At 44.7% G+C, this 11,290-nt stretch overlaps 1 long non-coding RNA gene across 1 annotated transcript; it reads right to left on the bottom strand.

Annotated features, from left to right (window-relative positions):
- Window positions 1-3,363: 3,363 nt before the first annotated feature.
- Window positions 3,364-9,957, bottom strand: LOC113925086. The gene is made up of 4 exons (XR_003520905.1): window positions 9,777-9,957; window positions 9,445-9,494; window positions 9,237-9,315; window positions 3,364-4,609 (listed from the first exon to the last, which is right to left on the bottom strand). It is a non-coding gene; the product is annotated as an uncharacterized LOC113925086 (long non-coding RNA).
- Window positions 9,958-11,290: the final 1,333 nt, after the last annotated feature.

Below are 11,290 nucleotides of genomic sequence, written 5' to 3' on the forward strand. Positions count from 1 at the left end.
AGGAGTCGGTTGTTATTAGAAGGCCATGTAGGATCAAGGGAGGTTCCCCAGCTGAGTGTTGGCATTGCTTAAGGTGGCTGAAACCTGCAGATTAACAATATGGGAGTCAGAAGCCTAGGGACGTGGTGAGCATGACAATCCCAAAGGGGACAGTTGATGGAGCAGGACCGTGAAAGAGAGGGGAATTAAGAATTTGGGTGGAATTTTTAGGTTCCTACTTCTCTGAATCTTGCAGACAAGCAGCCCAAGGTAACTTGATATGTGGGAGTTCTGGCCGAAGAGCTTCAGCATCTTTCCTGAAGAAGGAAAGAAAGGTCATCGTCGGAGAATGAGAAGGAAAGGGCTGAGCTGGGAGTTGGGGAAAAGTGGTGATGGTTTGAAAAAGCAAAAGCAAAGAGGGGAAAGGGTTGGCTTGAGGACAGGAACAGAATTATCAGTCCATCATTCAAGGCCCCACTGAGACAGTGTGTCTCCCAAGCCTAAACCATATGCACGGCTATCTTGAACTTCCATAGCTGTAATCAGAAACATTTTACATTCCATATTTAGGAGTAGAGAAACAATCTGGGGCGTTTAATTGTTGGGTTGTTGAACAGAATTTGTGCTCGCTGTAATAGATGCTGGTTTGAGACATGGATTTGTCTTCCCTGCCTTCTATGTTTCTAGGGACTTCTTTAGTATTCTCTGTGGACTTAATGCTTTATTCGTCATCATCATATCCCACACAACATTGCTTCTATCAAAGAAGGTTATTTCATGGGAAAAGCAGTAAGGCTACATGCTCACAGGATTCAGTGGTCTTCCCAGATGCCCTTCATTCAGGAACACATGGCCTCATAGAATGGGGGGGATGGCCCAGTGACAATGGCCGTGGGACGTGACAATGTTCCAAAAGCAACAAATAAGTGGTGATGTTTCTTACAATAATATCTAAATTTTTCTTAAAATTTTTCAAGACTTCTAAGCCACACAGTTCATCTGAGAGTCTTTTCAAATCATCTCAAACCTCCCCCAATTTTTCCAATATATTTATTTTTTTAAACCTGCATAGAAGGGGACGCACGCAGTTCAAACCTGCCTTGTTCAAGGGTCAACTGTACTTTATAAAAATGCTTTGTTTTCTCTGAAACCCAGTGAAAAGAGCTCTAGATTCATGATCAGCTGCCCTGAGGGATACGTCAAACCTTGGTCTCTTCATACCTCAGTTTCTTATTGGTGACATGGAGCTCATAGGAGACTAATTACTGTAAGGGGCAAATGAAAGAGTGGGGGTAAAATCATTCTCAAAATGCTCAAATGCCCTGCAAATCTAAGGATTTCTGAATCTTTCTTTGAAGAGTCCAGAGTGAGGCATCCCAGAAGGGTCTTGTTCACCTAGATGTCCCCCTGAGTGCAGGAGCCCCCAGCTGTGGGATGATGGGAACAGCAGAAGCTTGGCCATAACTCCTAACTTTGGCTCTGCCCTTCCCTGCCTGCGTGACCTCAAGCAGGTGACTTCCTCTCTCTGAGCCTTGGCTCCCTCACCAGGAAAGCAAGGCAATATTTCCTCCTAAGGAGGCAGCTGGGCAGATGAGATGAAATAATGCAGCTAATGTGCCTCGTTCAGGGGCTAACACCAGGCAACTTTTGGAAAGAAATGGCACCTGCCAACTTCCCCGACATCCCCTGACCCTGTGGTGCTAGGCCCTACGGCTCCATCCCAGCCAACCCTCCAGTCATCCACCACACGGGAGTGACAAGTAAAGAAAGGTTTCTAGGTGCTGCAGGTCACTTTTCAGTATCGCTTCTATTGGTCAGACTCCCCGCCACCTGAAGAACTTTTATAAGTGGGTAAGTGATCCAAAAGCCATTCCATCTATCCAATTCACTTAGCAAATATTTATTGATTGCCCCCCTGTGGGCTTCTCATAGGTATTCCTGGAGAGAGGGAGACCAGGAAAGGACAGGTCACTATTCTTTCTCTGGCAAGAGCTACAGAACAATGAGAACAGGCTGTGCATGATAAGCCTGTCAAAAGACAACTGTTCCCAGGGCCAAGTGGTAAGGAACAAAAGGACATCTCAAGCCTCAGCCAGGGGGTATTGGCTGCCTCCCGGGTGGCGGAAATATCTTGCTAACACAGCACTGACACAAGCAGGAAGCGGCTTGCCCCAGCAGACCACACTAAGGTCCTTCGTGTGCCAGGAACATGGAGCACTGAATGAAAGCCAGGCCATGCACCTGGGTAACAGAAGGTGACAACACCACAGACAACGAGTACTGTCCCCACGGCCCTAGCCTCCTCCCTGTCATTTGTATTTATGAGATTTGGAGAAGAGTTGGTTTAGCTGCGGGTTATGGGAAAGCACTAGTAATTACCTTGGGAGAGAGAAGGAAGGGACCGCCTATCCTGTGCTTAGTAGAAAGAAAGGGCACTGCCAGCCATTTGCTAGGGAACTGGAGGTGGACACTTGTCATGCAGCCATCCATCCTGGGAGCACATCCTGCCACTATGGAGTAAGCACTGCCCATTCTCTGTGGCCAAAATGCGAGCTCTCCAAACCATCAGCAAAGGTTGTTCTTTGACAGACATTAGCCCAAAGGCTCAGGCAGACTTCCCAGCTGACTCTTTGGCCAGCATGGACCTCAAGGAGGAGGCTGGACAACCTTCAAGATCAGTGACTTAACTCAGAAAATGATGACTTGGCACTTGAGCATCCTACCAAAAAAAAAAAAAAAAAAAAAGACATTCAAAGCACCGTTCAGAATTTCTGTGAATTTTGGGCCCCTTAGCTTGTATGTTAGCAGTAATGGCTTAATAACTCAAGAAAGTGTTGGGGCATCTGGGTGGCTCAGTTGTTAAGCATCTGCCTTCAGCTCAGGTCATGGTCCCAGGGTCCTGGGATCGAGCCCCACATCGGGCTCCCTGCTCCACGGGGAGCCTGCTTCTCCCTCTCCCACTCCCCCTGCTTGTGTTCCCTCTTTCGCTGTGTCTCTCTCTGTCAAATAAATAAATAAAATCTTTAAAAAAAAATAACTCAAGAAAGTGTCAATTCTCAAAAAGAACCAAGAGCAAAGATGACTAAGATGAATAATCTTTGATCCCAACTATCACCTTAGTTCCAGTTGTTTCGTTAGACCGAGACAAGTTCAAACCCTCTCTTTAATGCAATAGAACCCATTCAGTTACTTCAGGGTGTTTCTTAGCACAATTCTAAATCAACCCATTTTGGCAGAAATCCCTTGAGATCATTAAATATCTCAGGAAGGAGAGAAAGAACATGGCCTAGACCATGGGGGTTGGGTTTGCGGGATAGACTTGCTGAACGGGATCTGTTGGTAATGATAAAGTCCCAATAAATAGTAAATTGTTCTCTTTTCTCTTTTTACTTTGAATCTTAGGCAACAGTAAGCAGCTCAAAGTCTGGAAGGCAAAAGAGCTCCAGACATCAAATGCTGTATTAGGCAATCCGTATTGAACAGGAAGCACCCACATCCCTGCACAGGATCTATCCGCTACTTGGTAAATTGATGTTATGCAGCGGGGCGGTCTGCATTATTTAGAAGCATAATCAGCTGGTGAGTATGAATGAGGTCATAAATTCTGCTGTCTCATCATCCCTTTCGTCTATGTAAAACCCTCTCAAAATCCTCCCCAGGTATTTCTCAGAACCCTCTGGGGATGTCTTTCATTCCACGAACAGTTCTGGGCTTGCCGCCCTCCCACTGGGCTCTGCTGGGCATCCACCTGGTCTCCACCGGGGCAAGGCTGCCTGTCCAGAGCCTGTGTTCCTGTGTCCCCAAATCTGCCTTCCCAATGCTGCCCCTAAGAGCTGCATTCCTCCATCTCTCACTATACTAGAGCCAGCCTGGTTCCCTGCAGAAATACAGATGTGGGGAGGATTCTCCCCCTTTCCAAAGGGGCTGGATTGCCCCCCACCCCCCACACACTATTGGCACCATCTCTTTCTTCTGCCACCCCCGACGGGTGTCTTAGCACCTAAAACTTTCTGCTGAAGGATCCCCTTCTGGGTGCTCCTCCCATGCAAAGCAACTCACCTAAGGACACGGAGGAGCCCCACATGCTCATTCTGAATGTTGGCTCAGCCAGGACCACTCTGCTCTAAGAAATCCCAGGAGTTCACAAGGCTAGGCAGACATTGCAGAGAAGTCTCAGAGAGGAGGTGGGGCTTGAATGGGATTTTAAAACAAAGGAGATAAATAGGTAGAAAAGAGGGTGGAGAAAAGGATGTTACAGGAACCCAAGGATCTGTTGTATCTTCTGACCATTAAAGAGGGGCTAGCAACGGGAGCCAATAGTTCCTGGCAGCTCAGCCCAAGTATTATCTCATTGAATCCTCAAATCACTATATTAGTTCCCATTGTCCATGTTTCATGGGTGAGAAAACCAAAGCTGTGACAGATCAAGAGCAGCCTTTGTCACACCGCTGATTATACTTCGGGAAGCGCTGCTCCGGAGAGGTTCTCGGTGGAAGAGTCAGGATTCCAGAAAACTCGCAGGGTCTCGGGGTGAATGTTGGCTGGAAGGATGCAGGCAGCTGGCCTCCTGGCTTCTTGAGCACTAGTGTCTTCCGTCCATCCTGCAGGGCTCCTTTGAGCTGCACCACACCTGTAAGACCACCACTGTCATTTCAGAGGCCAAGCCTGCTACAAGGTGCCAAAACCCTAAAGAGGCGACAAGGTGCTGAGAACATCTGACACCCTCTTCTTCTATGAAAAAAGGAGGCTTGGGAGAAAATGAAGCTATTAATAGCTCTGTTTCTAAATAGAACTATTTTTACAACTTCCCCTGGAGCTGGTTCAGAGGAGACCCCATTCCATGGCTTTATTTGGGTTGGCGTCTCTAATTTCAAACTAGAGGGATTATTCAAAGCTATTTAACGTCCTAAACCGTGAATAGGAATGGAAACAAGTAATACAGGGGATGAGCAGGTGGGTCACGCGGGTCCTCGGTCATTCATGCAGATAATTCTGACTTTCGTCTAGGGGCAGTACATTTCTAGATGCCGGGCAAGGGACAGGGGCGAGACGCAAAGATAAGTTACCTCAAGTTCCCTCCCTTCTAGTGAAAATCAAGCTCTCTCCCTCCCTCTCCCTTTGAAACAGTTACCTTCCTCAAACAATAAAGGAGCTGATACAGTGACATTATCAGGGTATTGGAAATGCCAGCCTGGACCCTTCTATACCCTCAACATTTTTCATGCTCACTCAGTTCCACTCTCATCCTCAAGTTGTAAAGAACAGATACACCAACGGGTTAAAAAAATTTGCCTGTGATGAAATAGGGAAATGCTCTGCTAGACTTTGCAAATCCCAAACACAGTTTTCTCTGTACATAAATGAACACGGAAGCGTGGAGTGGAACAAAGACGACCCTGTAATACGATCCTCTCTGGGCAAATAAGAATGTGTGAGTGGGGCGGTGTGCTCCTTGACCGAAACCTTTGTCCAGGGGAGCCGGGTCGAGGCTCGGCCCTTGACCGCAGTTCTGTTGGAGGTCAGCAGCATCTCAAAGCCTGCGGAGCAGAATGAGCTACTAGAAACGAAATTTACTGATGCAGAATCAAATTCAAGACTGCTTTTTTATGTGGCCGGGAGTGAAGAACACTGGACTGGGGGTCAGAAGGTTGAAATTTGATTCACAGCTCTGCAGCTCACTGGCCGTGAGTTCCCAGGCGATTCTCACAAGCTCTTTGAGCCTCAGTTTGCCTGTCTTTAAATCGGAGCATGTGGCAAGAGCTCCAGCTCTGAAAATCCCAAAGCAGTAATGTGAGATTCTAAAGATATATTTGAAACTATGCTGTCGGCTGCCTAATGCATCAGAAATATTAGAGAGTCCCTTTATTGTTGGTATAATCATCTCCAGAATGTTATATTTAGAAAATTCAAGTAGTCTGGTTGTGATCCTGTTTGTCTCCGACCATTTCCCTTCTGTGTGGATAAAGAGTGACTACCTAAATAGAAGCATGCCGCACAAAGAGAGCGGCAATCAGTCGTGAATTCTATTAAGAGTCTATCCATCCTGCTTCCATCTTGTGTCATAGAAATGCTGGTTATCCTTAGGCATACTGCTTGCTACAACCTGAACTTAATTTTTATTCTTTCCAAAAATCTGCCTTTTTTTTCTTTTACTAGACGTAGAGGGACCTTCAGGAGGGAAGCCCTGAGAGGTCAGGGAAGGAAGCCCAGAGCTTCATTCTGGTCCAGCATTGACACACCGATGTCACGGATAGCCCTTAGAGGACACAGCAACTAATAAGCTGCTACTGTCCCTTGAGCCTTGTCCTGGGCTCAGGACCCCACTTCCTGGAACCAAGCTGATGGCTGGTATGGGAACAGGTCCATTTGGCCTTAAAGAGGGCTTTCCTAGTTTACAGTTTATAACTCACCCTAAGCTTCCAAAAAGCAGACAGAAGCTTAGTCCATAAAGTCCTCATCTGAACTCCATACCAGTGATTTTCTATTGTCTAAAGAGAAACCCCCAGTTCCTTAGCCAGGCATGCACTGTCCTCACAATTCATTCCCAACCTGGCTTTTCAACCCACATTCAATTCTATCTATCTATATATCTAATCCATCTATCTACCTATAAACATATGTAAATAATTATATGGGAGGGGATTATTCCAAGTTCCAGGGGGACATGCTGATGTACATTGTATCTGAAACAGCATATTGATTTATGGATTTATTGACTCTGATAGGCACTTGAACTTATTCAGATGCAAAACATAATTGTTCAGGTATTATGCATACATTTTCACTGTGGGCAGAAAAAACTCTGGGCAGCATTGTCTTCTCATAGAGTCACCCTGTTTCTTGCTAAGAAAAGTTGGGTTTTAAGCTGACTTTTTAAATCCTCCTGACTTGCAACGGTCTCCACTCCCCTCATATTTCCCAATAGTCAGCTGTTATTCATAAAAAATTTTTGTGCTGTCTCTCAATGTTAGATGAACTCTTTGTCTTTGTGTTAACTCCTGGAGAGTTTGTGTCTGTATACCAATGGTCAGGCAGCTACAGAATTCCCCTCGGGAGTGCCCAGCCGGAGCAGATTCTCCCAGCACAGCCTCACTCGGCTTTGGGGTTCACTCCAACCACCTTTGTTGATACACATGCTCATACTTTTAATCTCAGATACACACTCCCAGTGCCTACTCACCCAGACATGCTGTAAAGAATGCCTTTAGTTGGTCAGCTTCCTAGTTTACGCTCGTATGGAAGCTGAGATCTGAACACTATGGTCTTCTGCTCTGAACAGTTCCTGGCAGATGTCCCAGCGTGCCTTGGGCCCCCTTAACTGTGTCTTTGGTCTGTTTGGGACATCCCCCTCTATTGTGGTATTTTGATGCCTTTGCTATCAGAGGCCTACCTCCCTTCAAAACCCAGCATAGGGGCGCCTGGGTGGCTCAATCCTTAAGCGTCTGCCTTCTGCTCGGGTCGTGGTCCCAGGGTCCTGGAATCTAGCCCCACATCGGGCTCCCTGCTCAGCAGGGAGCCTGCTTCTCCCTCTCCCACTCCCCCTACTTGTGTTCCCTCTCTCTCTGAGCCTCTCTCTGTCAAATAAATAAATAAAATCTTTAAAAACAAAACAAAACAGAAAACCCAGCATAAATCCCTCTTCCTCTGAGAAGCTTTCCCTGGCTGCTCACATCCAGACTGGATGTAGGATTAGCAACCATGGCACTTGTACTCCTTGTCCTGGTTTAGCTCTTAGTGTGCTTCTACCTACCTGTTCTTCCTCTAATAAGACGATAGTGCCTGGAAGGCAAGGACTGTCTCTCTCTACTGGCACTGTGTCTTTTGTAAGCGCCTCACTGCTTATTTATGGGTGAAATGACAGAATACTCCTGCCCAGCTGAGCAGCTGAAATGCAGAGGAGCTCTGGAGAGAGTATCTTGTGAGCATGAGCTCTCCCATGCCTGCCTTGGTGAGGAAGGTTCTGGGCTCCCAAAAGAGCTTTGACCATAGGAGCCTTGACTAGATGACTCTTTGGAGAATATAAAACCACAGTCCTCTGGACAAATAAAGATACTAAAGCCAAGATAATTGTGACAGGTGCACATCCATACAGTTAGTTAACAGCAGAGCTGAAACTAGAATAGAATGAAAAGCCACAACAATCCAGAACAGGAAGCACAAAACTCAGTTTCTTACTGAAACATATGAAGAGTCAGAGAATGTAAAGAGTCTTCCTGAATATCAGTGATCATTATCATCAGCATTTACCGAGCACCTTCCAAAGTCAAGGCTTTTCTGAATCAAGGTAATGAGGGGGAGGAATGTTGGTCAAGCAAATCCATCCCAAGTTCAGTAGGAGAAGCAGAGAGTTATCACGGGGCAGACACAGGCCAGAGACCAGTGGAGGCAAGTGGGCCTGGAGAAGAAGCATGGGGATCTGTCCCATACTAGCTGTGACATCTCGGACTAGTTCTTCAACCATTCTGAACCTTCAGCTTTTTTACCTGTGAAATCACTCTGACTGTCCTTGTAGCCGGTGCATTCTGAGACTGTTTCCCCTTTAATATATAAATGATAGGACCTCAAACCTTTGATTCTCTGTCAAAAATCTGATGCCTGGTGGAGGCAATCTCATGCCTATGTGCAGCTGATGTTTACATTAAAGTCCTTCCATTCTAAGACTAAATAAACGATTTCTGAGAAACATCACGAGGAAGGAGGCACTCACTCATGCCTTCCTTGCATTCCAAAACTTTTCTCAACCCGATCTACTTTTCCCTTGTCCTGCCTCTTAACTCTGTTTTGCGGGGAGGGGAGATGCTCAAGTGCAAAGGGTTGCATTCGTGATATTTCTCAGTCCACATTGTCACGGTTGGGCCCTGAAAGGATCCCCTCCCTTGTCTTATATATTTATTTGTTGCCTTTTAACCTTATTTCCCACTCTTATTCCCCATTCCCAAGAACAACCATTGTCATGGGTTTACTATATGGCATTTTGCTTGAATGTGCTCTTGTGAAGTGTGGACTTCTGCTTTGTGTGTACATATTTCTAAATCTCTGTCAGTGGTATTGAATCGTTATGTCTGTTTTGCTGGCAAGAGAACCCCCACCCCAAGATCCTTCCTCCCCATCACAGAGAATGTCTTCAAGCAGAGGAGATCTGCTAATATTACACTCTCCCCAGGGTGAAGGAGCACATATTATTCATCTTTCGACAAAAAGAAGGGAAACAATATAGAACAGTGATTAAGAACCACGAGCTCTCAGGTTAAACTCACTTTAGTCTGAATCCTGTTTTTTCATTTTATACGACTTTAGGCAAATTACTCAGTCTCTCAAAAATCTCCATTCCTTCATCTGTAAAATAAAGATGAGAGCAAATCATTAGGTTATTGTGAGGCTTAAATAATCTAGGCTCTGAGCAATGGGGGCCACAGTAGACTAAAATCTAGATAAATGACAGCTTCATTAATAAGACATACTTACCCGAGTGCTCCCAGATGTCAAGCCCCACAGGTCTCAAGCAGGGGAGGGAGCTGAGAATGAAAGACAAACAGAAAGTTAAGAACTTTAAATACACCTCTGAAATCATAGAGAATTACACAATTAAAAATCTTATAATCATTAACCCTTCAAGCCTGGGATAAAATGTTCTAATGGGGACGCTTACAAGCTTCAGAGCTGGTTGTTTTCCCTACCAGCATGAAGAAACCAAAGGAAAAGAGTCACCCTCCATGGGAGGAACTTCCTTTTTTTTTTTTTAAGATTAAAATACGTACTTTGAGGCATGTGCTTTGCCTCAACCTAGCTTCACCTACCCGCAAATGAGAGTCTCACACACATGTAAACTACCACCTGTCTGGCTCAATTTGGCCACTAGTGTTTTACTGGGGCCATCTTTATTCTGAGATTTACTATTAAGGAAGCTGAGAGGCCATCTTTATTCTGAGATTTACTATTAAGGAAGCTGAGAGGTATAGAAAGTTTGTGAGTGCCTGGGAGGTCCCCAGTGACCATCTGTGCCACCCCCTCCTTTACACATGAGGAGACCAAAAAGAATAAGCTTCTGTTACATCACACATGCTCCAACAGACATACAATGCTCACACAAATCACCCTTGTGACTGATAGTCAGCCACTTCTGGTATTATGTTGAAATTCACAGACACCTGTGTGGAGACAGCAGTGTTGTCTGATCTTTCCCTAAGACCAGGGAACACTCCAGAAAGATCTCTGGAACCAGAATATACCAGGGAGTGAGGCAGCCTAAACTGAGCAAGTGACATGTTCCTAAGCCCCAGAGCCTGTGCCATCTCCCCACTGATTTAACCTTTAAAGGCCATGCCCTGGGGAAACAATGATCTTAGTCATTGCCCTTCAGCGACATGAACTCCGGACTGTGGGTCTAAAGCAGCCCAAGCCAAGTGAGTCACAAAAGTGACGCCCAAAGCCACAATGATTGTAACACGATTATGAAAACCTCAACCTGTAGAATTAACTCAGGGAAGCAAGTTGAGTATTTCCTAAAAAAAAAAAAAAAAGTCTTTCGACTAGTCTAATGATTCATAAGAGATCAGAAAATATCTTATGTCTCTATTTATACTTTGCACACAAGCATAACTGTCCAGAATACTGCCGTGTGTTGTTAGCACATGGGAAAGAGATCTGTTGAGTTTAAGCAGAATGGCCAATTACACTTTCCTCTCTTTCTCAATATAATCATTGTATTGTTGCTTTCAAATACTTTCTTTAAAATGTACTATCAGCATTCATAGATATCAACCCAATAATCTGAAATTACATACAGTAACACACATGTAGTTAAGACTAGACAGTTGCCAGTTATGGACATTAGCTGGTCATGGACTGTAGGCATCCTAGTGTCAAAAGTATAAGAAAGGGCAATTCGACTTTGTACTGTTCATGTTAAGGCAACCAGAAAGAACAAATATATGGAGTTTTGTGATTCCAGGCAAATTTCAAAATAGATATGTTTTGGAGTTTTATGTTCTTTGGCACTCTGCCTGTTCTAGATATATGTAGAGAGTTCCCAAAATGTGTCATATTTTTTTCTGATTAGTTTTGAGCTTTAAAAGATTCTGCCTATCAAATAAACTGCATTTATTAAGACATAATTAACCTATTTTTCACATTTTAATCATCTAAGATGCATATAACTGTAATCACAGCTTCAGATCAGCATGATAATCAATGTTATCAAACTGAATTAATTTAACTCTAATCAAAAGCAAAAATACCATGGCATTCTAGTTTACTCATGGAGTTTTATTATTATGCGATTTCTGTTGGACTTTTTGAAATATTAAAACAA

This window comes from Zalophus californianus, chromosome 2 (assembly GCF_009762305.2).
Source record: "Zalophus californianus isolate mZalCal1 chromosome 2, mZalCal1.pri.v2, whole genome shotgun sequence".
NCBI classification, from domain to species: domain Eukaryota; kingdom Metazoa; phylum Chordata; class Mammalia; order Carnivora; family Otariidae; genus Zalophus; species Zalophus californianus.